At 34.9% G+C, this 25,905-nt stretch overlaps 1 protein-coding gene across 2 annotated transcripts in view; it reads left to right on the top strand.

Moving 5' to 3' along the window:
* Positions 1 to 25,905, top strand: part of LOC105203629 (rap guanine nucleotide exchange factor 2) — a 140,179-nt gene that overhangs the window by 46,200 nt on the left and 68,074 nt on the right. The window contains exon 1 of one of the 2 annotated variants that reach the window (XM_039456593.1): positions 1,588 to 4,104. The exons of the other annotated variant lie outside the window; for it this stretch is intronic. The gene's annotated coding sequence lies outside the window, so the exon portion shown is untranslated. Of the gene's footprint in view, positions 1 to 1,587; positions 4,105 to 25,905 lie in introns of those variants that run through there. 2 annotated transcript variants of the gene reach the window in all.

Genomic DNA, 25,905 nt, shown 5'->3' with positions numbered 1-25,905 from the left:
AATATTCACGTTTTACGAAAGCACGCAATATTTTAACAACTCTTTGAATTCGATTAATTACTGAAAAAAAATTTCTAAATTTTTAATATTTGTTTAAATAATTGCAATAAAATATTTACTTACGATTTATAAATATTTACTATTTACTGACTAAAAATAAATGATAGCTAAATTAGTGCTTTTTGTACTACATGAATACTTATTTACATTTAGTAAATATTTTATTGCAACTCAAACAAATATTTATTAAAATTTAGTAATTTTTTTCTTTCAATGCATCATCTCATAACGAAACCTGATTCAATATGCTTATAATATTGTAATACTTTAATCACACAAAACACACTATTTTTATTTATATGTATATATTAATTGAAATATTTAACTTTCAAAGTATTACACTATAAAAAAGAGTTTGATGATAATAATTAAGCCTAGATGATGATTACTAAGTTTTGATGAAATAACTTCAATTAAATATTCAGTTAAATATAATCAAATATTTAGTAATATTTAATAATCGTTTAGTAACCGATTGGCCACTATTACTACATTGATTATATTAGTCGAACATTTAATTGAAATTATTTCACGTAAGCTTGATCATTATTACCAAATTCTTTTTTCAATGTATAACAATGAAATTCAAACGCGGCGAACAAAATATATTCGGCTAATTTGGGAAAGTTTCTGCGAAAGCTGAAATAGAATATTAGAAGGAACGAGGAAAGAAAGGAGCAAATCGTACTTTAGATTCTAAAAGTGAACTGAGAGAGTGAATTTAAGTGAGTGACCAAATTCGGGCATAAGAAATTAATAGGAGATGATCACTTATGATTTATTTTATACAAGGTGTCTGTAAAGTCTGTTTTCATTTCCTACGTTTCGAAAATGATTTAAAATTACGAGAAGTCGCGATACTTGTCCGATCATTTCGAAGGGCTTTACTCTATCCATCCAACCCTCTTAAAAGAATAGCCCTTCGAAATAATCGATTACGTAATTTTTGTTCATAACTTTGTATCGTTTCTGAAATATGGCGATGGAAACAGATTTTAAGACACCCTGTTTACACAGAAAAAGAAATTTTTATGTTGAAGCAAAAAATGTTTATTTTAACATTACTTCCTTGATTAAAAAAATATTTCATGAGTTTAAAAATAAACGATTTTATACTAGCTTATATTTATTTAAATCAAGAAAATGATGATAAAATAAATATATTTACTTGAACGTAAGAAACTTTTTTTTTCAGCGTAATTATTATAATCACAAGATTATTATAACGTACTCTCGTTACGAAGAATACCACTTCGATAACCGAGTTTTATGAAAAGTGTGGCACATGGGTAAAATCTATCTCGATGAATTATACGTCTCTGGAGCGGTTGAGCGTAGCGACATTATCTTACGAAAGCACTCGACTCTAAGCAATGATAGTTTTCTACGTCGCGCCCACATCCTGTAAACACTTATCGAATCTCTACGGGAAGGAATTCCACCTGGCCCGCGTGCGCCGGCTACGCTCCTGGCCAACGTGTGCGTGTGAGAGAGAGAGACAGAGGCCGGCCTCACCTACCAAGAGAATCTCCAGTCTTGTCGAGAGTTCCGTGGCGGTCGGCGAGCGTTGCGATTAATAGCGACTGCACCCGCGAATCGCATTCCGATCTCTCGATTTTCAGTCCGAAATCCCGCGTCCGCCGGATCAGCCTCTCTGCACGGAGATGCGATCGCGCCGGTCATAAATCGAAAATCGCTCGGGGATAGCTTCTCCGCTGCTGGGCCCTACGATGAACGGTATCGAGACGACGACGGCGTCGGGACTGTCACTCGTCCGATGGTACTAGTGTCGAGACGTGTGCCGAATATCGGATTCGCGGATCGGCGCGCCGCGATCCGATCGATATCGATGGATTTTCTCCTCCCTCCGCCTCCCCCGCGCTCGCGTGCCCCGTCCGTCGAAAAGTGACATCTCCGTGAGTGACATCGCTCTCGCGCGCTTTCCGCACTTGTCAAACCGGATGTAATTTTGTTTCCCGTCTGTAAGTGACGTAATCGCGCGCCCGAGGAGACGGAGCGCACTGTGTTGCGCGTTGTGTTGCGTAAAACGGAGCGTGTGCGTAATTTCCATCGTTAGTCGATTAACGTGGGATACCTATAAGACCTTGAAATTAAAGACATTAGGAAGATTGCTGGCGCAGAGGAAGAGAGAGAGAGAAAAGAACAAAGAAAGAGACTCAAGATAAGAGAAAAGATACACTTTCTTCGGGCTGAGATATCTCGGTTCCTTTCGCCTCTTCGAGAAGCGTTGATATGCGCAATTTTCACGATACAATCGAGACAAACGGAAATATTTCGACGCTTTCTACGTGAGAAACAAGAGCGGGCGACGTCTGTTTTTTTTTCAATATAAAAAAGATTATCCGCCGCTGCGAGCTGTATCTTCTAACTCAATCGCCAAGAAACAATCTAAACCTGCTATCGCGAAGGAGAAAGTAGACGCTACATCCAATTTCGTGAAGACCACGTCATCGAGAATTACAATCGAAGAGCATTCTCTTTAGAATCCTTCGTGTACCGTCAGCCTTCTGATTTACGCGGGGATCGCAGGATTTTCATTTCACGAAAGGAGAATTAAGACCCATTATTGTCATCTACGAGAGAGAGGGAGGGAGAAAGGGAGAAAGAGAGAGAGAGATTCAAGGATCACGCGCGTCGATTTCGCAAAGTTAATATTCGATTTTTGCCAAAGCCTCTCGTCGTTGCGAACGGATGTAACACTAAATCTTCATCGGGGTCACGTCGAGGAGAGAAAAGCTCTTTTCCTCGGAAAAGCGACTCTCGCGTGGATGCTCGAGCAACACCCAGTCTGAAACCCGTCTCGTGCAGTGACCCGCGCGCTTTCTCGCGCGACGCAGAGGTGCCTGCAGAGCGTGGATCAGCGGAGTAATCAGCGACTATCTCTCGCCGCTCTCCGTAATCGAAGCGACAATCAATTTGCTTCGAATATCACGCGCGCATCATCAGGCTGGTGCGGTCTAAGTACTACGCGAAACGGCGACTCTGCTTTTACGAGGCAGGCGCATCCGGAGAGCGCAACAATCGCGCCTGGCGAGTATATCGGCGAGCTACCTCGCGGAATCGGTTTGGTATTCGGCGCGAGAGGAGAGCGACCGCGTTTACGAGGACGCGGAGCGAGCGTAGCTGCGGAGAGGCTCTTGGTGCCTTGCTCACTCCGCGCGATAATCGTCGCCGTTCGCTTTCACCGCGGCCTCGGCTCGCACGGCGCGCGGCAGCGGCTGCTGCGAGGTATTCCGTAATAAATCTAATAGCAAGCTCGGAGTAACGGTTTACGACGAATATTATCCGGCGTGAGCGGGACGCGGCGCTCATCAGCGATCCCGCGAGAAGAGCCGGCGAGCAGATTGCGCGTCTTACGAAATTACGCGCGGCGGTAACTCGAGGAGGATTAGCGCGAAGCGAGAGGCGAGCCTGCGCAAGTGGGTCGCGATAGAAATTTATTTTCACAAGAGTTCACGAGGTCCCACGTGAAAAGAGTGACCGACGACGATTGGATCGAATCTCTAATTCGCGCGCTGATCGCAGCGCGAATTCGACTCGTCGACGTTCGAGGAGCAAACACGGAGAAAATCGAATAGGATCCCGACGAAGGAACGAGGCATAGACGATCGCCCGAATGCGCGGCAGGACATTGCCGAGGTTATCATCGCTCGTCGTGTGTACGAACGCGATTTACCCGGTCGATCGATCAGCTCGGCGATAAGAGAGGCGCGAGATTCCACCGGGGTCAACCGCGTCGCTGGCGATGTCACCGGCGGCGGTGTGAAGATACGAGTCGCGAGGATCGCGAGTTGCTGCTGGCACAACGTGTATCGCGCTTGGTCGGCTGACGCATCGCCTCTCTCTCTCTTTCTTTCTCTTTCTCTACCTTCTCTCTTTCTCTCTCTCTCTCTCTCTCTCTCTCTCTCTCTGTCTCTCTCAGAGAAGCCAAGCAGCGCAGTAAAAAGCCGGCAAGCTGGATGCTACAGACGGTGCCTCGCCCCCTCCGCCCCCGCCCGACATTACTGTCACGCAGGATGACCGGTGAGAAACTTTAAATCATCCTTAACGACTCGAACGAAGGTAGCGCGCGCTGGTGCGGCGATTAACGACGTTATTAAAAATGCGTGTACATGACAGGCGAATGATCAATTTTTTTCACACTTTGGAATTAACTACTCGAGAACGTGTGCAACGCGATAAAATAAACGCTGCACATTTATGCAAGCTCAAGGAAAGCTTAAACAAAGAATGTTTAACAAATTTTAATGGTTCCTTTTTTTTCTGTTTGGAAAGTTACATCGCCGTAATTACTTTAATAGTAGGATTAATTTTCGTTATAACGAGCGAGTTTTTTTAATTCATCGATTGATCAATTGCATTATGCGCTAATGCAACTTTGTTTTATAAAAGTTGCATTTGCGTATAATACGATTGATCAATCAATGTGAATTAAAAAACTCGCCCAATATAACAGGTTTGAGGATCATCCGGTGTTAAATTGAAATAGATGTTTTTAGTGCAATTTTTATAATTAAATGCTATAGAGCACAAATAGTACAGTCATCAATCGATTACGTTCCCTTAAAACAGACGCTCAAAATTGTGTTTGATAAAATTAAAATTGCGAACGAAGATAATACGCTATTAAAAATCTGTGAAAATAATATAAAATAAAACATGAGGAAAAAAAGATTGCTTTAATAAAGATAAGGAAAAAAGGTGAGATATGCATTATTATGATGCACGTGTTAAGAATAATATTGATGTAATAATTTGTATATATGTACATACATATACATATGTGTATGTATATACATATATACAAATTATATGTATATTTGAAACTTTAACAATGATTAAAAAATAATTTTTAGTTGATAAAAACTAGTTTTATATGCGAATAAAAGTAAATTAACACGACACACACAAAAATTCATTGGTCGAAGGTGTTTCTTTCGGCAAATTATCCAGAATCACATACCAAATTATTGCCGATTATATCGTAATGCATTCGATTAGTGACTAGAGATGGATATTGGACAGGAATTTTGAGTGAATAATTTGATACGCTCCTTCTGGTTGAGCGGCTTTGATCCACAGGATAATGGGATAGCGATCAATGGGGTTCAGCTGCGATACATTTCTGTCGTTTCGTGGTTAGCTTTCGGACGGGTATTGTTTCGTAACTGTCACGGGTGCGTGCACGTGATATGAAATCGTCAATATCTCGCGTCACGTTTCACTCCCTTTTAGTAAACAGTGTAGTATATCGCGTTACGGTAAGGTTTACAGAACAGAATGGCGCTGATGTGCCGATCAGGGGAGTCACGTTTCGAGTAGGGTGAGAATCTTAGAATTGCGTCTGTTGTATAACGGCGAAGATTCCCAATTATAGAACTTTTCCATCTGCGTTAAAGATTGTGATCGTTTGTTCAAAAAATCTGTTTGCGTAATTTCTAGAAAACTTGAAGCGTTTTTAAGTCTTTCATAGAGAATTAAAAAGTAAAATTAATTACATAGTAAATTGTTAAACAAGGATAGATTAAAATGCACTGTTTGAAACAGTAAGTCCATGTTTTAATGAGGTAAATGTAAAAATATTTGAAATTTTTTGCGCAAATATTAGATAAAATAATTTTTAAAGTTTGTTTTAAAAGAAAGATAATACGCAATTACACGCAATATTTATACGCAATTACATTAGAGAATTAAAAAAATAAAATCCTGATGCAAATCATTTTTTCCATCTGAGTAAGATCGTTTTTGAGGTCAGTATTTTTAAAGTTTTTGCTTTTAATTTTTTTTTTATTTTTTGCTTATCGACAGAATTCATTTGTGGATGTAAATAAATGTACATTCGAAAGTGTCATGTAAAAATATCGTTTTTATCTTGTCACGGCGTTGTAACGAAACATTTATAGCAACAATTGTTACAAAGGGTCAAAGTTCTTCATTGACGTTTAATATTTTTGGAACGAAAGTAGGCTTTCATTCAATTTTAAGAAGATAGATATAAATTCGATTAATTGCTATGCTTGTATTTTCACATATTTCTACCTTTATCGCTGAAAAGTGTTCTATTAAAGATTTCACGGTTTTAGCAACTGGTTTTTCCCACGATGTTCAAATGGAAAATAAGTCGGGTGGGGGATTTTATTGTCGTAAACTTCCGGCGCGATCTTTTTGATATTGCTTGTACAATAATGTATTAATTATTCGGCTGACTGAATATATCACGCTTTTTCTAGCCGTTTCGCCATGATTTCAGAAAAAGATATACAGGACGGAATGACGTTGGATATACCTACGTAGTGGTCGTAAATAAATATGAGTCTTAGGTCGTTCTTCCATAATAGAATTTGCCCCAATTTTTTTTTTTTTATTTAATGAGTAAGAATACTTGGTCCATGGTGAGAATACTTATAACTTGGTCCTTAATTTTATTTATACGAAAGTGATTGGAATATTTTTTAGTACACTGAAAAAAGTTTCAGCGATGTTTCTGCCGATCAAATCGTTTTCTTTGATTTAAATAAATATTAAAATAAATAATATTTTTAAATTTAGGAAATATTATTTTTTTAATCAAAGAAATAATGTTAAAAAAGTACATGCATTTGAAAATGAATGTTTTTTTCAGTGTAATAAAACGCTACTATGTATGTATACATATTTATCTTTTTCTACAACACCCGATGTATTCTGTCTCAATGTGACGCAAGTAAACTAAAGTAATTATTGGCTCTCGCAAAACAATTAGACGGCTTACAATAGTTATCATTGTCATTGTAGTGTACAGTGCGTAATGAACGTTACGTTGGATACGATCTTCTATTGTTACCTGCTCTTTCTATTCGCTCCGCCAACGACTGATACTCGAGGTCGAATTGAATACACAACTCGTTCTATATTCGACAGTACTCGATTTGCATGATTAATGTCCTTCCTACAGCATTCACGTTAATTTGTAGCTCTACTAAATGACATTTGCAGGAAAATAGAGCAATGAAAAATACACAGGTAGTCCTTGCCTCTTTGCATTTTATTTAAATCCAGATTTTCCTAATTTAGAAATCTAGATCCACATTTTCGATATTACAAGAAAAATTATGACGATGGAAAATTCTTTCACTTTCATACATTTAATAGATTCTCCAATGTGAAAACTTTCACAAATCTAATTGAATAGTTTGTATCGAAGTTGAAATGATTTTTGAAAATTTACGATTAAACAGTAAAAAGAAAAACGAATAATAAAATCTTCCTTTTTATTTAATATTATACAATTAACGTAGAAATTGTTCATGAAGATCGTAAAAACGAATCGTTAGAGCGATCACGGTTCGAGATGCGGATCTTCTGAATGAGGTTTCTATCGTCGGTTCGTTTAATGCTCCACTCACTATGCATAGCCCCAACGTCAGCGTCTGTATCGACCGACTTCCAATCTAAGCCGCGGTGGTTTGAGCTCGGTACGAATAGAGCGCAAAGTCGATAACTCGGGCTACGATCTTTGTATCGAAAAAAAATGACAGGGTCCACTGGACGATCTAATAATAGCATGAGCTTTATTGCTCGTGATACGTAAGAGGGTTCGTGGGCACGGATAGATGCGAAACGGGTACGTTGTCGGTGGGTATTTTGTTTGCTAGCGGTACGTGAGACGTTCCGCATCCTATCGATCTCCCAGCCAAATTAAATGCTGCGCTTGCCGTGAGAGAGTTTGATCTCGATTATTCATAACGATCTGCGAAAGGTTTGTCGCACTTCATCATGTATTTTTGACACCTTTTTAATTATCTCATATTTTCTCTTATGAATATATCGAGACGTGATGCATATTAATATTGCCAATTTTTAATAAGATAAACTATATCTTGTTATTAACAAAAAAAAAAACAAGTGCAATTTAATAACAGATTTGATTTGATTTAAGAATGCGCGAGATATTTAAATCACATAAATGTTTAAGAAGAAATAAATATTTATTTTATTTTTTAAATTTTTACTGCGCATTAATAAATATCTACGCTGTGTAAGGTTCTTCTCAAAGACTAAACTTGCAGGAAGAAAAGACGTGAACCTTCTTGCAGAAGGTGCTCGAGATTTCATGGCTCCATGTATACGCGCTCTCGCGCAGAACTTAAACCCGTCTTACGAGCCAAGGTTATCGAGTGCATTCCGCAGGCATGCTTCTTCGGGAAACGATATCTTCTAAGATCCTAATTTCACGAGTGCACTATTCGCATCGGTTGTACATTTTGTTCCTGAAAGAACTTTGAACCTCGATTAAAGTACCAAAATGTAGATGTGAAAAGAATGTGTGAAAACACCAAACCAAAAATTTTTGTCGAGTAAATATTAGAGTATTGCTGTAATTTTTATTAAACAGAAAGTATGTTTAAAAAGATCTATTGACTATTATCATCTGTTTAATTTTGAATAAATAATTGTGTTACTAGTGCTGGAAATATTCAATAACTATGGCAATATTCGTTACAAAAAGTTGTCAGCCTAAACTATATCTTCTCGGATATTTTCCTGACTTTCTAATGCAATCCTAGATTGTTGGAATGTTTGCGGTAACGTGCTGTGATTTCGTAAGAAATCGTTATGCTTTTGTATGCTTGAATGTCATAGTGAAATTCTAAGTGTACGTGAGTAGGATAGAGGATAGACGAAAGAGGAAAAACATAATAAACGAAAGAGGAAAAACATTGAATAAGCTTATTATACGGTGACCGGTGGATCCTCAGCTGATGATGGAAAAATAGAAATTATCTGTTATTACGTTGCATAATATTCTTTCCGCGTTAGCGGCATGTTGAATTAATAATTTCAGTAATTTATCATTTTCAATGCTATCGATTAAATACCGCGTTTCGAGATTTGAATGACATTTTGAGGCTGATACGATGCAACGCGTCATGTTATGCCGTATCGCTTCTATTTACCAACAACAGACGTGGAGATTCGCGTGCATGGCTCACACGTGCTAATTACTGCGAACCCGAGAGAGATAACGATCCGCCATTTTTTCTTTTAGTTCCGGAAAAGTTATAAAATACAATGATTAAATCGCAACCGTTATCCCACTGCGAGAGGTAGCGACAACGAGTAAAGGTATTGAGCGTTCAAACAAAACGCGAGAAAATTGTAGATTTGGAGTGACACTGATGTGTTAAACAGCGGTAATAGCTTGTTCTTTGAAGTACTCAACAATTTTCCGTGAAATCGATTCTAGCTGTACTAGAGAAATACTTACATAAACGGGTTACGGGATTTTCACCTGTTCCTCATATTCTAATAATTATAGAGAACTGTTCTAAAATATTATATATAAGAAATGTCTTTGATTATTCTGGTAAGACATAATAACTGTAAGTCGAAAGTGTATGTGTATATATATATATATATATATATATATATATATATATATATATATATATTTAAAAATATATTGAATTTAATGACATTTGTAACAATGTATATATTTATTTTGAGATTTTGTAAATATATAAATTGTTCTTTTTTTCGAATTAACCCTTAAACACGTAAGTGGATCTGAAAGACTCCATATGAACTTTCGATCGCTTGCTGTGTGAAGACGGAATGAGATAGGAGGTTCGGACCAAGACGTAAAAAAAGTTTGAAATCCCCTCTTTCGATTGATATGGTTGATCAACTTTTTTGGTCAGCTAGAATTCGAACGGCACGGCAGCAAAGTTTTGTTAAGGTCAATGCGATCCATATAGTGAAACTTTTTTTGTGAGTAGTTTACATAAAAAAGCTGGACAAAATACGTTCGAACAGGTCGGTTCACAGATGTTACTCGCATATATTCTGTTTAAAGTTAGAATACTAGAAAATGCTGTAGAAAAGGGAGTTTTTCTGAAATATATCATGAAACACATCAATTTTCAATTTTAGACACGATTTAATCAAAAATATCTCATATTCGTCTTGTTACATAAATACAGTTTTTAATAGAAATGACAATGATTTAAATTTTTTTTTGAAAGTATGAATCTTTAGCTCTGAAACGCCGTATTGTAAAGTCCTTAAAAATTTTTTGTTGCAAAGATATGATTTTTTTTTTAAGTGAATTTTTAGATGCCCAAAAATACCTCATATTCTTCATGTTAAATAATTATACTTTTTAAAAGGAATGACTTTGCCAAATTTTATTTTGAAAGTGTGACTCTTTAGCTTTGAAACGCCGTATTTGAAAGTCCTTTAAAGTTTTTTGTTGCGCAAATATGATTTTTTGAAGGAAAAGTGGTTTTTTGACCAATTTCTCATTTTTGTTTAATGGTTTTTCCTTTATAACTTCACAATAAATTATTTTTCGGCAATGCCGATTGTGCAGTCACACTCCTGAGATTTAGAACTTTTATTTAAAAACAAAAAAAAAATGTAGAAAAATATTGATTGTAACCAAAATTATAGCTTCTCAAAGTTGAAAGTCTTTCAAATCCGAAAATGTGTTTCCGTATTTTACAGGATCGGTGTGTTTAAGAGTTAATTACTGCTTCAACATTTTTATAAAGGTATATATTGAACTAGAAAATTTAATATAAAACAAAGATTAAATTAAATTAATTACAGAAAACTAAAGATCTGTCTAAAAAAACTGACTAAATTCGAAGAAAATTGAATTAGAGAGTTATGAAAAAATGGATGATATGCAAAATTACCTCTGTATTATTTTCGCTTTTGTGAAATTGTTTTTCAAATGATATTGAAATCTAGATGGCTGATGAGATCGAATATTCATTACGTTCAACGATCTCACCGATCCTATCTCGCTGTTATCCACCGCGTGCTTGTTGCACGTGCCGCCGTTGCAATCTTCGGCCCGGTGCATTACCGTGCACGCGCCACGTGCCATGTGAACGCAAAACGCGAGCTTTGTGAAAAATGTCCGTTATGTAAATGTGGCTGGCGAAGTGAAAAAATCTTGCGGCCTAAGCTTTTTGTCTGTTGTTTTGAGTAGCATGTATCGATTTATATGGGCGCGTGCCGGTTACGTTCCTCCCTTTAGAAATTCCCTGCGTTTCTAAGGACCATTGACATTCAATGAAATGTTTAAACATGCTTACGTCGTAAAGAACCCTTCGCGGAATCCCCTTTCTTTCGAGTGTTGAAAACATTTTTGCATGAATTAACAATTGAGATTATTATTATTCGAGTTGTTTTCTTTCTTCTCTAACAATGAGCCTCACGAGGTGCACAGTAGTTCATAATAGTAAAACTCTCGACGATCTGGTCTGTTGTCTCTTTATGAAGGTTGTGGTTTATTATTAAATTCTGCAGTTTATAATATTTCTTAAGAGTAGCAACGTTTGATATTTATGATGATAATATAAATAATATATTAAATTAGTATGTTAAATTATTTAGAAGTAAAATTTATTTTTTTTTACTTGCTTGTGTAACATTTATTATTTTTAATGAATTTGTTTTATTCCAATTTAATTTTTTTGCCGTTATTTGCAACTCTACTGTCACAATAGAATTCGTTATTATTTCTTGAGTAAAATCGATGATTTTATTTCAAAATTTTGCAGTACCACTGTTCATTTCGATACAATAGTTGATAGGACAAAACTAAACTCATTCGGAAACCTTGAATTTTCGTATATTGCGTGCCGTCGAGACGAAACACGATGTTTCTCTCGACATAAGTACGATCGATAGTACGGTGCCGTTCCCCTTGGGAAAAGGAGCGACACGAGTTTCCTCCGACTCGTTTTCCGCATCTGATATACAGGGTGTCAAATAAATCTCGATAGAAGTATTTCAGTCTTTATTTCAGTTTTATATTTGAATCTTATTGAGTTCTGTTCCGTTTGTTTGAAATTTTGGATGACAATAACGGAACAATATATGCAATAAAAAAAGTAACAAAAAAAAATATAAAGAATATCAGCTTTTTAGAATAAAATTTAGAATATAATCCCAAAAGTTTTGAAAGTTTCAATTTTTTTTCTTATCAAAACAAACAATTTCTCTCTCTCTTTCTTTTCCTCTTTCCCTTTTCCTCTTCTTTTTTTGAAAGTAATTTTCGTCTTAAACGAAATCTCGATGAAGTTTACTCTTGCTTGAAATTTTGCAAAAAATATAATTTCATATTCCATATTTATAAGACATCTTGTACGTATCGCACACCGAAGTTTTTCTCAATTTGTGCTGAACGTGGCGGAAAACGAGCCACGAACGAAGTTCAGTGAGACGTAGAAACGAAAAGTTTTTTAATATACGACCCCAGAAATATTTTTTCTTTTTTCTCGTCGTATCCCTTATTTTGCTGTGCGTTCGCGGGAATTTTTTTCTTAATGAAGAGAACGCGATAATCGCTCAAGGAACCGAAGAAAACGAAGGAATGAAGTTAAGATTGGTGGTACATGTAAACTTGAATGGTTCTTTAATGAGGGATTTTTTTTCGGATCGTTACGCACGCTTAAGGTAAATTCTGCTAATACGAATCTTTAATCCCATTTTATTTCTTCGTGAAGACTTCTCGCTGCTGTGCGCACTTCAAGTTTGTTCGAGTTTAAAATCGATTTTCGATTTAATATTATGATATTACTATTCTCGTTCAACTCAGAACTTCTCTCGAGACCGAACAATTTATCGCTGCGCAGTTTGGAGAGTTTGAAAATATATATGTATATATAAAATCGCACAAGAAGTGGCACCAAGATCTAGCTAAGGCCGTTAAAGCTCTTTAATTAGTTGTGCTTTTACATGTCGATCTACGTTCTTTCCAAAGTTTTTAAATTTAAAAGCAATGCTCATTCATCGAATATTCCCAACTTGATTTGCCTCTTTACAGTACCATGTGACGAAAGTGTGAATAGTCGCAAGCAGAGAAAGTCTGCGCAGCAAATTAAATTGTCGTAATCTGCGACTCTCTCTTTGTGACTGATTGTGAAAAAAATGGGTTGATGTACGTTTTCATAAGTTGTCGTCAACATTGCCTTTCCATGTAAATCTTTATTCTACATGTACACAGTAAAAAATACAATGTCCCAGAAAATCCACTCTAAATTTTAAGTTAAAATATCTCTTATTTTAAGTTCTTATTAAGTTCAAATAAGAGTTATTTTAACTTAAAATTTAGAGTGGACTTTCTGGGACATACAAAAGTGTCGATTAGCATTTTATTTTTTACATACGAGCATTATTCGCGAAATCATACTGTTTTTCAAGATCCAGCTTATACAACAACGTGTGCTTTTCATTTGATATCGCGCGCGTTTGCGAGACTTTATTTTATTTTTTCGGAGTCTCGCTCACGTGGCCGTATGGAACAGTAATTCACACGATTCCGCAGAGAGACGGCTGTCTACCTACGTGGCCCACTGTGTTACGACAACGGGAGCATTGTGCACTGGCGCACCGTACAAAGTAAAATGCGCAGCGAGGTGCAGCGAAACGCCCGATTGGCTCCGAAGCCATCGTCGGTGTTTTATAGTGTGTATACACTATATCTCGCGACGACTACGCCTACCATGGCGCTGTTACTATCCCGCTTGGAGCACTAGGCTCCGGTGGCACCATGGTGCAGCAGCCTTTTACCTGCTGACGTTCTCGAGCCGAGAGCGTAATTAGCATGAAACGTGTTGCGTCCTGCAATGTGTAGCTACCGCACGCTCCGACCTCTATTATTTCTTTGTGATTCTGTAAAAGTTCGTATTTTTATATCGGTGAGCTCACGAGTTCTCACGCCTCGGTGGGCCCCGCGCTATGGCGGCGACTATTACGTAATTAAAGTATTTTTAATCGTGCCCTAGGAAGCCAGCCGCCCTTTTGCGAAAGAAACTTTTAGTTATTCTTCGACACGAAGCTGCGTAAACGAGTTTATTTCTATCGTGAGATAGATCTTATCTCGCGGGATACAGTTAGGCTTGCGTATAATCGAACGATTGCGTACTACTTTTCATTTATTGTTAGTGGTATTTAAAAGAGTGAATATTAAGGGAACATTGTTTGGAAACGTCACGCTTTAATTCATCGTTGCTCCTTTCTTCGCTTTTCTCTACTCGCTCTTTTGCAAATCACAAATATGAATTTGCTATAATTTAATCAACAATAAGATTTTTGATCAAATTTCAAATTAATATTCGATTAATTTAAGACATCGAAATTCTTTCCTGTGACAAAAAATTAAAACATTTATAAATTTAATGATTCTTATGAATTATGTCTTGTTTGTTCATTCATGTTAAACAAATTTACATTTTAAACGAATAACAATGGTTATAAAAATTTAAAAAATATCTAAATCTAAAAATCTAAAAAATATATCGCGAGATAAAATCTCGCAATATGTTATACGTAACAATATATGTGCACTTTATCATAAATTTCTCATCATATTGCTATTATGTTAAAAAGGGAGGCAGAATTTATCAAATCACGAAGTAGCATCAAAAAGTATCAAGTGCTGATTACGGAAAGATACAGAAAACGAAGCTAAGCGGGAGATATTATCATAACATGTACGTCGAAAATTAAAATTTCAGGAAAATGTTAAACAAGAAAAATGAAATAGCAATAACTGTGCAAAATAACGGTACATTTTGTAACCGTTAAACTCGCTGAAATAGAGTTCGCATTTTCTTCTACCAATCTCTGTAATAGAACGTGCTGCTTTGATCTGGAGCACTGGTTTCATCCATCTTGTACTCACCTTGAATTACCTTGGAATTACCTTGAAATCTTGGCATTGCCTGTTACCTTAAACGGCGGACGCGAATAACTTATTATTCTTGCATGTCCTATCATTTTTATTTACTAGGATGGTCACTTTAATAGCCACAAATCACTGACAACTCCGGCAAATTCTTGATACTTTCGACTCGATTTTACTATCCTCTTGTTTACTCTAGTTTCGCCAATTAGGTCACGCTGAATGATTTTAAGAGAAATTAGGATTGATTGAATTTCTCATGAGATTTCGTATATTTTTTTATTTATATAAAAATAAACAAATTAATTGTATCAGATTATAACTAGTATTTTGAAAATGATACATCTTTTTTCCTAGTATTTTTTTAATTTAGTAAATGGATCTTGGAAAAAATAAGATTGACTAATATAGAAAAAAATTTTATATATTATTATTTATTTAACATTATGAGAGAGAGAGAGAGAGAGAGAGAAAAAGAGAGAGACTGAGTAAATGAATAAATGCAATGAATTTAACTTAAATGCTCGAGATTGCAATTGCTTTTTTTTAAATTTTAATATGTTTATTTAGAGAACAAATAATTAAATCCAAATTCTACAAGTTTTTGTTTTCTATTTTCAAATATCAAGAGACAACAGAAAAGGTATTTCTTCTTTGATCAGCGCTATTTGTAATCATTTTTCTTTCATAATGTTACATTTTGTCTATGTTTTTTGCAATTTTTATCGTTCTTATTAAATTAAAAACTTTTTTATCCCAGGCATTATATAATCCTTTTTCGTCACAGCCAACGAATTTCATTATTCTGTGTGTGACGGAAAAAAAAGCATGTAACAATACTGAGACATGCGTGCGACGCATTCTATATATACACTATACTGCTTGACGCAGATAACAATATGCGTGTACATGGCGAAAAGTAAAGGAAAGCTTTGGTGAAATCTCGCTTTTTATGTCCGTACTTAGATGAGCGACAGTAGTTACTTGGACATGACATTTCTATCCATCACCGAGCATCATACTTTATTTAAGCAAATTTCTAAATGTCTCTTGGGTCATTACGAAAGTACAGCGATGATTATAAAGTTTTGAGAATAATCTCTTATAGAAAGTTGTATGTTATTATATAGGGATATCCGATGGGATTATAGGAATTAATTAGTTAGATTCAGGATTATCTTGTTCTTGGAAAAATAATTAATGGAGATCTTATATGTATGTTAAAATTATAATTTCTGTTTTGTTACGCGTTATGTGAGTAAAAAATATTTTCATCTCAAAAATATTTATTTAAAAGTGGATTTTACAAAAATTATTTGCTAACATTTCTTTCCTCACTTAAGAGCGTTTCTCATTTCCAAGTAACTTTACCAAACTTTTCATTGATAAGATTCACATTAATGTTACAGGTACATTTTTATTATAATCAAGAATTGAAACTAATGTGCGGAACGCTTTTAAGTAATTAAAATTATAATTAGTTCGCGTAACATGTTAACCGTATATCAGATTATACGCTTGAAATTCCAAAACAGGCAAAAGTTTAAAATTATTTTTGAAAAAATTACGCGCAAGCTTTTTACTGTAATTGAAATTAATGTACTACTAAAAGAAATTTATATATATTTTTAAAACAGTTTAAAACGTTCTCTGATTATTGTGTATACGTTTACATACAAATCAGAAAACGTTAATTAATTTTTAAATACAAAGACAATTTTTTTAAAAAAACAGCATTGATTTTACAAACCATGTATCCATCATTTATATAAAATTTATGTAAATTATTATTTATACATGTATAATATAAATGATGGATACACGGATCATAAAATCGATGCTGCTTTTTTTTAAATTGTCTTTGCATTTAAAAATTGTAACAGAACTGCACTTTCTATTTGCATGACGATAATTTATTTAATTAGAGTGTACTTTACTAAAGAATCATAATTTCCTTTCGGTCATAATCGCTTGGTAATAACCGGTAACTACTTAATTTACATTATAATTATGTGATATTATAAAAAATAGGAGGAAAATGTTACACGTATGTAGAACGTTCGACCTTTTATTTTCAGTGATACAACAACAATGTTCACATTTCAAGATGTTAGTATATACTATATTCATATATATAATATTTTCATATATATTGTGCACGTATATAATATTTTCATTCTCTTTCTGAACAATAAGTTTGCTCTATGCTGTTGCTGGCAAATGAAGAAATAAAAGTATTTAAATTAAAATAGTGACTTGAAGATAAGTCGGGTTTAGGATTTTAATTTCGACGGGAAATATCGTAGTTAGTCATTCATGTCGCATTTTTAACCCAACATGGCCATATCCGTCAATCAAACTGTCGAGATGTGTGCTAAGTTTCTAGAACTGGAAGTGACACTCGTGTGCTCCACTTTGGAGCGAAAGCCCTTGAACTCCATTTTAAGATCCCACACGTGATCGCCTACTATCGAAATTTGCAGGATGTAACGCAAATTACATAAAAGCCACTTTACGTGACTGATGCGAAGTTCTTACGAAGATATTTGCGTTCGGTGTTACTTTTCTTTTAGTTTTCGTATTCAGGTACTTTTCAGATATTCAGAATAAGAGTCATTACGTTGAAAACAATTTTTTTCAAATAAATATATTTTTTAATAATTTTTAATTTTTTGCAATTTCCAAATCAAACTGCACGCCGCATATTCGTCTTGAAACGTCTCACAGTCATGAAGCCGGAATAGTATAATATTAATGCTATAAGAGATATATATAATACCCCCTGGATCCCCTCGGAAAAGTTGTAAATTATTTTATTGCGAAAAAATATCTCAGCCAGGATTCGAACTTGGATCACCCGAATTCCGTGCGGACGTCTTACAACTTGGACCACCGAGGCACCGAGGAGACCGGGCTCTCTCATCTTTATGCTTTTTCTTATTTTACTTTTATTCCGTAACGTATACCTGCTGCTCGTCAAAAGCGGGGAACAGCGGCGAAGATTCCCTTGCGCAGCAGCGAACGCGTGCGAATACACCGTTGAAGCCGCGCGAGAAGAGCGCGGAGGTGCGTTTTGCGGTGCCAGGCCGCGGGCTAGAAAGTAGCTGGCGACTTATTGCGTTTGTTCGGTCCGTCATATGTCGTGTATCTCGTTTTACTGCTTGGAGCCGGTTGCAACGGCATTTGCGTCGGACAGGATCGGTAAGAATCGGATCGCTGTCCGCGCCGCACTATCGCGGGATCGAGATCGATATACTGCCCTCGATATTCCAGTTTTCCTATTTCCCAATTACGTATTAATTAAAAAAATTCGACAAGCTACATTTCACATTCTACCGCTTTATGGATTGTTGCATTTATTATATTAGCTAAAGTTGAGTAATTAGAACAACGTTTTGGAACTATATAATTGTATAAGATAGAATTGTTCTTTCCAAGAGTTGACAATTTCATATTTGATACTATTTGTGAATTCTTACAACTTATAGCGCTTAATAATGTCATATTTTTATGTTTTATTTAACTCAGTAGGATGTGTTCATATTCGAAAAAGTGCAGTTTAAAACCATACTGCTGTTAAACTGCTAGATGCATCATGTGCAAGTTGCAAATTATTCCTTTTAATCTTCCGATACTTTTGATGATTTCGAAAATATCGTGATCTTTCGTAATATAATATAAATTGTTGTGGTGACAATATAAAAATAACATATGTGACATATATAAAAATAAATATAACCTTAAACTAGAACTGATCGATATCAATTAAAGATTCTTCACTTCCTGTCCATTACATCTTGATTCATTTCTGCATTAATCGAAATTGATCGATGACGTTATATCAGGATAGGAAGATATGATTGAGTTGCGATTAGCTGGTACAATAATCTCCAATATTAAGGATTATTTCGTATGGGTTAATTATGCTTTATTTAAGAATTTGACAAGTGCAATTTATAAATACGATTTAAATATATACTTCTATAAATGCGATTTATAAATTGACAAAAAACGAGATTCTAAATACGATAATAACAATAGATTATTTTTAAAAAATTAAAGTTTAGAAATAAAAAATATGAATGTTGTTTTTAATATATCTTGATAAAAAATAAAATTATGTATAATTTTATTCAGATAAATTTTTAGATGTATAATATATTTTATTACATAATAGAATATATATTATCTAAACATTTTATAAAATATAATATATTATATAATATATTTAAATAAATTAATTTGCTCAATAGCAATGTTATCCAAAATTAACAATTTGTAATTTAGCTTATAATCTGAATCTAGTTAATTTTAATTTAGCAAAGCGCAACACTATCAAAAACAATAATTATTATTCGGTTACATTACTATCAATATATTTTTTAATACAAAAACTTACTATTTTTTTAATTTAATTTTATATATTTAATTCTGAGAAAATATTAGATAACGATAAGATATCTTTGAAAATAATTCAAGAAAAAATTGGATAATTTTGATACATATACTGCACTTTAATCGAAACAATCCATATTGTAAGTTTTTTAATTAAATAATTATATAATTGATCAAATACTTGTGCATACTTTTCAGCAACAATTGATTTATTGTATACTTATATAAATTGCCTCGTCGTATTATAATGTATTTATCTCCTGAGCGCGTAAACAACGATCGGTAACGAAACTGTCGATGCAATTTGCCGATGGTAAAGAATGTTTACTATTTTATCGTGTATCGAAAAGGAAGAGAGCTGTGATTCATTCTTGCTAACGAGCTGTCAGATTCCATCAGCTGCTGCCACGTTAAAAGATACATAATACATAAATATTTAAGAAGTAAAGGTCAAAAATAAAAAATAAGTAGAAATGAAAAAGGTATCTGCACATGGAATTCTAGAATAAAAATTATTTTCAAGAGTAAAGTATTAATTATTTCACATTATAAACTTCGACGTGGATTATCATATGACGTAGCTGCGCAAAGTTAAAGTATTTAGCCGAGATCAAATGAGCTCGCTCAAATTCATAGTCGGATATTGGAAGGAGGAAGAAAAAAAACTATGCCGGCTTATTTGCAGGCGAAGCACTTCTCGCCGCGGGCTTCATCGAGCACGTCGTCGAGTACCTTTAGAAATACTTGTGAGTCGCTTCTCCTCTCGTTGCAAAACCGCTTCTCACGGCATGGCGGTTGCCTTCTCTCTCTCATCTTTTTTTTATTCTTTTAATTAAAAAAAAATGAGAAACAAGAAAAGATCGATGGTCTGACGCAGTCACCTTGCGCTTCCCCAGCTACTCAAGATTCTCTTAGAGCCTCTTTATTTTGAGATCCAATACATGGGTCGAGCGAGGAGGAATGTGTACTCGCGATTTATCGATCGCAGAAAGATGTTGACTTTAGATTTGAGAGATGTATTTTTACAAACTAGATATTATGTATGGGATTCTTTAAAACTTATAATCTCTGCATGATTTATTAATTACTGTATAATTGTTGAATGATGAAATATTAGAATGATATAAATAACGATGTATGATTATTGATTTGCAGTTTATTAAATCAATTATAATATTAAAAATGTATACTTTTAATCTATTTATTTAATATATTTACATAAAAACAACGTAATATTTTGCTTTAGTAAAAAACAATAACGTGATTTATTCCGTTTTTTGAAAATATAACAATTTTATATTTTTTATAGAAAAATGCGTATTTAAAAATTGATAAAAAAATATTATTGAGAACCACGATCTTTTTCGACTAATAGCACTTCTTATTTTTTAGGCTATTCACACATCAGTCTAATTCAATTTTTTAAATATATTTCTGTACTGTGTATGCCCATATGTGTGTGTGTGTGTGTGTGTGTGTGTGTATACGTAAAATTTTATTTATATGAATACGTTACACATACAATAATTAAAATTGGAATATTATTAGTTATATAAATACAGCTAATAAAACTAGGAATAATGTGACAAATGTTTTTAATTCACATTTCGAAATTTTGATGGAACATTTACAAAAAATATTTAAGAAGAAATACAGTGGAGAGCTATAAATGGATGACGGTGGATGGAATATTCGATGCGGAGAGTCAGTCTAATCTAATTAGTCGTTCGCTCGAAGTGAATTTCCTTGTCGATCAGCTGTCAGATATGTTCCAACGTCTCATTCTCGAAATACTGCATACTTCAAATCGATTTTACTCCACCCCTTCAAAATCGATCGTTTATTATAATGGAACCACTTTCTGCCTTGATATATACCTTAAATATATTTACTTTGAAATATTCATGAGATCGTTGCTTCCATCCAACGCGCGAGACCTACTATATTCAGCAGCCGCAGGAATCGCGATATCGACCTTGTTTATCCTTTCACATTATATGATAACAACACAAAAAATATCTTGGATAAAAAAAGGATCTGTTTTTCTCGTGGATTCCTCGGCTTTTCCTCCATCTTTTCAGAAAATCCATTCTCCTAACTCACATTCTTTAAGCGAAGCACGTGTTTGCCATATGATATTTTTCGGCAGTCGGCCTTCTACAGGATATGTTTGTAAATCATAGAGGTCTATTTAACCAGGACAGTTCAAGGTTTATACGGATTTTTAAAAAAGTACATCTCGTAACGTTAGCCAGAATAAAAAGCGTTACAGTAAGCTTTTAGGTAAAAATAAAAAATGTATGTATAAACAGATACAAAATAATAATAGATACAACAATAGAATATCGTATTATTTTTATTTTCAAATATTATTTTCATAGAACTTAAATTGATAAGTGCGATGCGTAATTTAATAATGCGTTACATGGACCATGTTTACATTTAACGTTTTGGACTTACAAACTTGACGTAATTTCTAATTATCCTGATATAATTCGTAGAAAAATTTGTCACCTTCATAGCATGCGTTTTTGCAATCATTGAAGCAAACGCGTTTATATGATGTACTGCACTTGTAATAAGTTCGGGAATAATATACTGTAATTACGAGACAAAAAGCCCCCCTCCCTTCATTCACTTGTTTAGGTCGTAATACTTCGTTATATCCGGTTGTGCTGCTAGAAAATCCTGCTACCGCTTCGTCGTCGGTCGGTATTTTTCTTGAAGTGGCTTCGACCTAATAACTTCCACGACCGGAGCGTGCGACGTTCACAAGACTTTATTCTCTGTTCGCTCCTACACATCTTACGTTTCTCTCGAGCTGCTACGCAATTTTTTTTTCCCCCGATTTAGGAAAAATTTCGAACTTTATGGCTCGTGCCGTGTTTAATATTCCATAACCATTCACGGCTATCGTTCATATTTTATTATATCTCTTCGTAGTTTTTTTTTTCTATGTTCTCACGGTTACGTGGTTATTTCGCAATGCTGGTATCGACAGGTTCGGCGTATCGAGAGCAGAGAACGAATTACGTGACGATTTTATAGCTGGACGTATTTCACAGCTACCAATTCACGAGAAAATAGTATGTTGTCGTTTTTGAAATTTCTTCCAACATTCGGGCGATGCAGTATCCGATTTCGGTTGCATAACCAGATTAGATCAAATCCGATTGGGATGTACGCTTAATCAGAGAGACAACGTCGTTCGCTCGTTAACGGAGATTATCCGAAGATCAAAGTCATTTTCAGGAGAATTCGCGAATTAGCGTATACTCCATTAATTATGCAAATGTTCTAGAAGAAAATGGTTTGCAGATCTCGTCAATTATTTTATGCGTTTATTTTAAGTTCAGCGCAATACAAATAGTGCACTGCATTAATTTTATTATAATATGCGTTACAAATAGTAAATATTTTTGTATGATAATCGTACCTTTTGTAAAATTATATTGAAATTTTAACGCTGAAAACATTTTAAAATTATTCGTGAAGCAAAAAATTTTCTGTGTACAGAGTGTCCCAAAGTTTGCGAAGCAAAATACTTCAGCAAGAAAATTTTCAAAAAAAAAAAAAATTGAAAACTCACTCGAAAATTAAACACTCTCACTCACAAATTAACACACAATAAACACGAAAAAATTGTCTTGCAAATACAACCACAATTTTTCCAAAAAATTAACCAAGATAAATAAATGATTAGCAAATATTGTGATATCATATACGTTTGGTACTTAACCAATCCAAATAACAGAGTTTATATCTCAACTGTTTGTGAAATTTAGAAAGAAAATTTTTCTGTGGCGTATGATTGTTCATGTCATGTTATGAACAATCATACTTGTTGTAAAATTTAACTGCTATAATTAGTAATGAGACCTAAAATTTCTAGAAGGATGTTAAAATGTTGTTGCTACAAATTTTATATGTGACAATGTTTTAGCATTTCAGATACAAAAAATAGCGATAAATTTTAGGACATTAAAAATCTATCTACATCAGCAAAACATTTTTTTTTAGTACACCTGGTGCACATTATATACAATATATATACATTTTTCGAATTTTCATAGAATTGTATATTATCTTTCCGCGGCAATATAGAAAATGTCACTTCAACGTTTTTGATGTGTTTTTATGTACATATACGTTTTTACAAATTCATGAGCTCTCGTGCACGTGCGAGTTTCGCCATTCCGCGACATTGTCACGGCGCGGCGGTCGTTTCATTTCACCGTTCTCATCGAGAGGTTCCACGCGCGTACATCGAGGACGAAAAAAAGCGAGCGTCGTAACGGTACCGGAGTCCGTACGTTGCCGGGTCGATCGGCATGGTATTCCGGTGAAGGTCTAGTCTAGACGGCGGCCAGGTCGATATGGCACCACCAGTCCGACCAGGACGAACCGTCGCGAGAGAGGAGGATACCCAATATCAGGAGCAGAATGCGATCATAGTCGAGGAGCGTGGGAGGGAGGGGAAATGACAAGCGGAACATGCACGTGCGGCAGATTGGCAAACGATTTGCGAAAGCTCAAGCACGAGAAGACATCACGGTCGGTACACACGAAAGGGACGCGGTTCCGGCCCCGTTAGCGTGATCGATAGACGACTGGCGTCAAGGAGAGGATGTGCTCTGTGTCGTTGCGTGCGAGAAACATTGAGCCTTTGTCGGATGAGCGTCAGTAATTTCCCTGCATATACAAATGTCGAAATTTGATCGAGTTTTTCAAGTGTTCTCGTTTTGGGACGGCTACAGAGGAATTTATTAAGATTTTACCTGAAAGAAACTGACCTTAATAAATCTCGATTAAAGCTTTCGATGTGATCAATCTGTGAAAGCCTGACTGACGCGATTCGACAACGGATACTGATCGTACGAAGAGTGAAGAATTCACTTCCTTCTAAATTCAATTTTTCACGGACTCGGGAGATTATCGTATTTACCGCGCCGCATTTGCTTTAACACCGTTCTCACGCTGTATCACATCACCGTTACACTTTTCATGCGATGTTGGTGTATTACAAACGCGGGATTCGGGCGCTGTAAGTTACAATTAATGACTGTAACGGAGGCGAAATGAGCCAACTGTTGCTGGCAAATGGAAATGACGCAGAGATGAATAGCCGCCATTGATCGATCGCGACGCTTATCAAGATTAACATGTTGCATCGGAACTTCTTCATTTAGCATCGCGCTATTAATTTAAAGAATCAATAATTTCATATGATGTGGATAATGAATATATATGGTATTATCAATTCACATCTGTACACTGAAAAAAATGTTTTACTATACAACAAGACATTATGCGTGACTGAGTGCGTTTTAGTGAAACCAAACTTTTTGTTTATTATAATAGAACTCGGAATTTTATAATCAGAATGTTTGGCAGACTTTACTACAATCTGGTAATTTTTTATTTGTACGTTTTTAAAAAAATGTAATGGTTGAATTCATCAGATTTCTAAATAATGCAACAAAACTCTTTTTCTCAATGTACGTGTACATTAAATAATACGTATAAGAATGTTCCGAAATTTGTAAATCAAAATATTATATAGAATATATAGCAAAATTCTCGAAAAATTAAGTAAAAAAGTTATTTGTAAATTTCTATTTCAAACTGTAAAATTTTCTAATTATAAGGATTTAAAACTAGCCAATTATAGACTTTATCTGTTTAAACAGACACCTATCGGTGCGTGTGGTAGTATTAACGATTGCATGACCAAACGCAATCTGAGAAACGATACTGTTTGAAATAAAAATTTGTATAAATTAATAATTCATATAAAATACATGTTTTACTTAATTTTTCAGAAACTTTTATATAGTATTTTAATTCGTAAATTTTAGGACATTCTCTCTCTATACATATTTTTTATAGATTCTATACAAGAAAGTTATTTGTAAACTATTGCTATCCGTGAATTGGTACATAGTGCAAAGATTACGCAAAACATTGAGAGATTTGAATAGTTATAAAATTTATGAGAATAGGCGGTTGTCGTCACGTATTTTCGATTTCTCCAGTACTCACGTAGTAAAATGCACGTCGGCGAAACGCTGTTTTCATGTTCCGACGTACTTTCACGATGCCGTAATGTAGGCAAAAGCAGATATCATTCGTATTTTATAACCGGGACATCGTTCGGCATACTTTAGCACGGCGGAGCCAATAATTGCATTAAGAAAGTAGAAACGTTTTTTTGCTCTACGCTCGGCGCTAGCGTGACTCCGGAGTTTAATTAGCTTCTAGCGCGAAAATTGACGTAATTACGGGGCAAAAATTATTTAAACGGATCGCAGATGCGGGAGCAACGTGACGTTGCGAACGGAAATGAAAACGAAACGGTATGTTAAGCTATGCTTTATATCTCGTGAGCATCAATTCCTGGAAATTTCATACAAGGACGACGTGCAATTGTCATTTTGACTGGTCTGTTTAATGGACGTTGCATAAGTTAATGGATTCAGGGAAATTGATGGGAGTAGACGCCAGATAGATGACGTAGTTATTGCCCGATGCACGCACGATTGCTTTTCAATAGAATTCAACAACTTGTCATCAGGAAGTTATTTAAAAAAAGAAAACTTCAGATTTTATTTATTTTTTATTCAAAGGGAAAATAAAAATACGTTCTCTTGAGAAGCAAATAAAATAATTTTGACTTTTGACTTTTGATTATGATTTCCTAACATGTAATTTTTGGTTTTGGTGCAAAGAGATCATCGCTATCGATTTTT

The sequence above is a fragment of the Solenopsis invicta genome, chromosome 1 (genome assembly GCF_016802725.1).
Source record: "Solenopsis invicta isolate M01_SB chromosome 1, UNIL_Sinv_3.0, whole genome shotgun sequence".
Lineage (NCBI taxonomy): Eukaryota > Metazoa > Arthropoda > Insecta > Hymenoptera > Formicidae > Solenopsis > Solenopsis invicta.
This window is presented reverse-complemented; position numbering and strand designations above follow the sequence as displayed.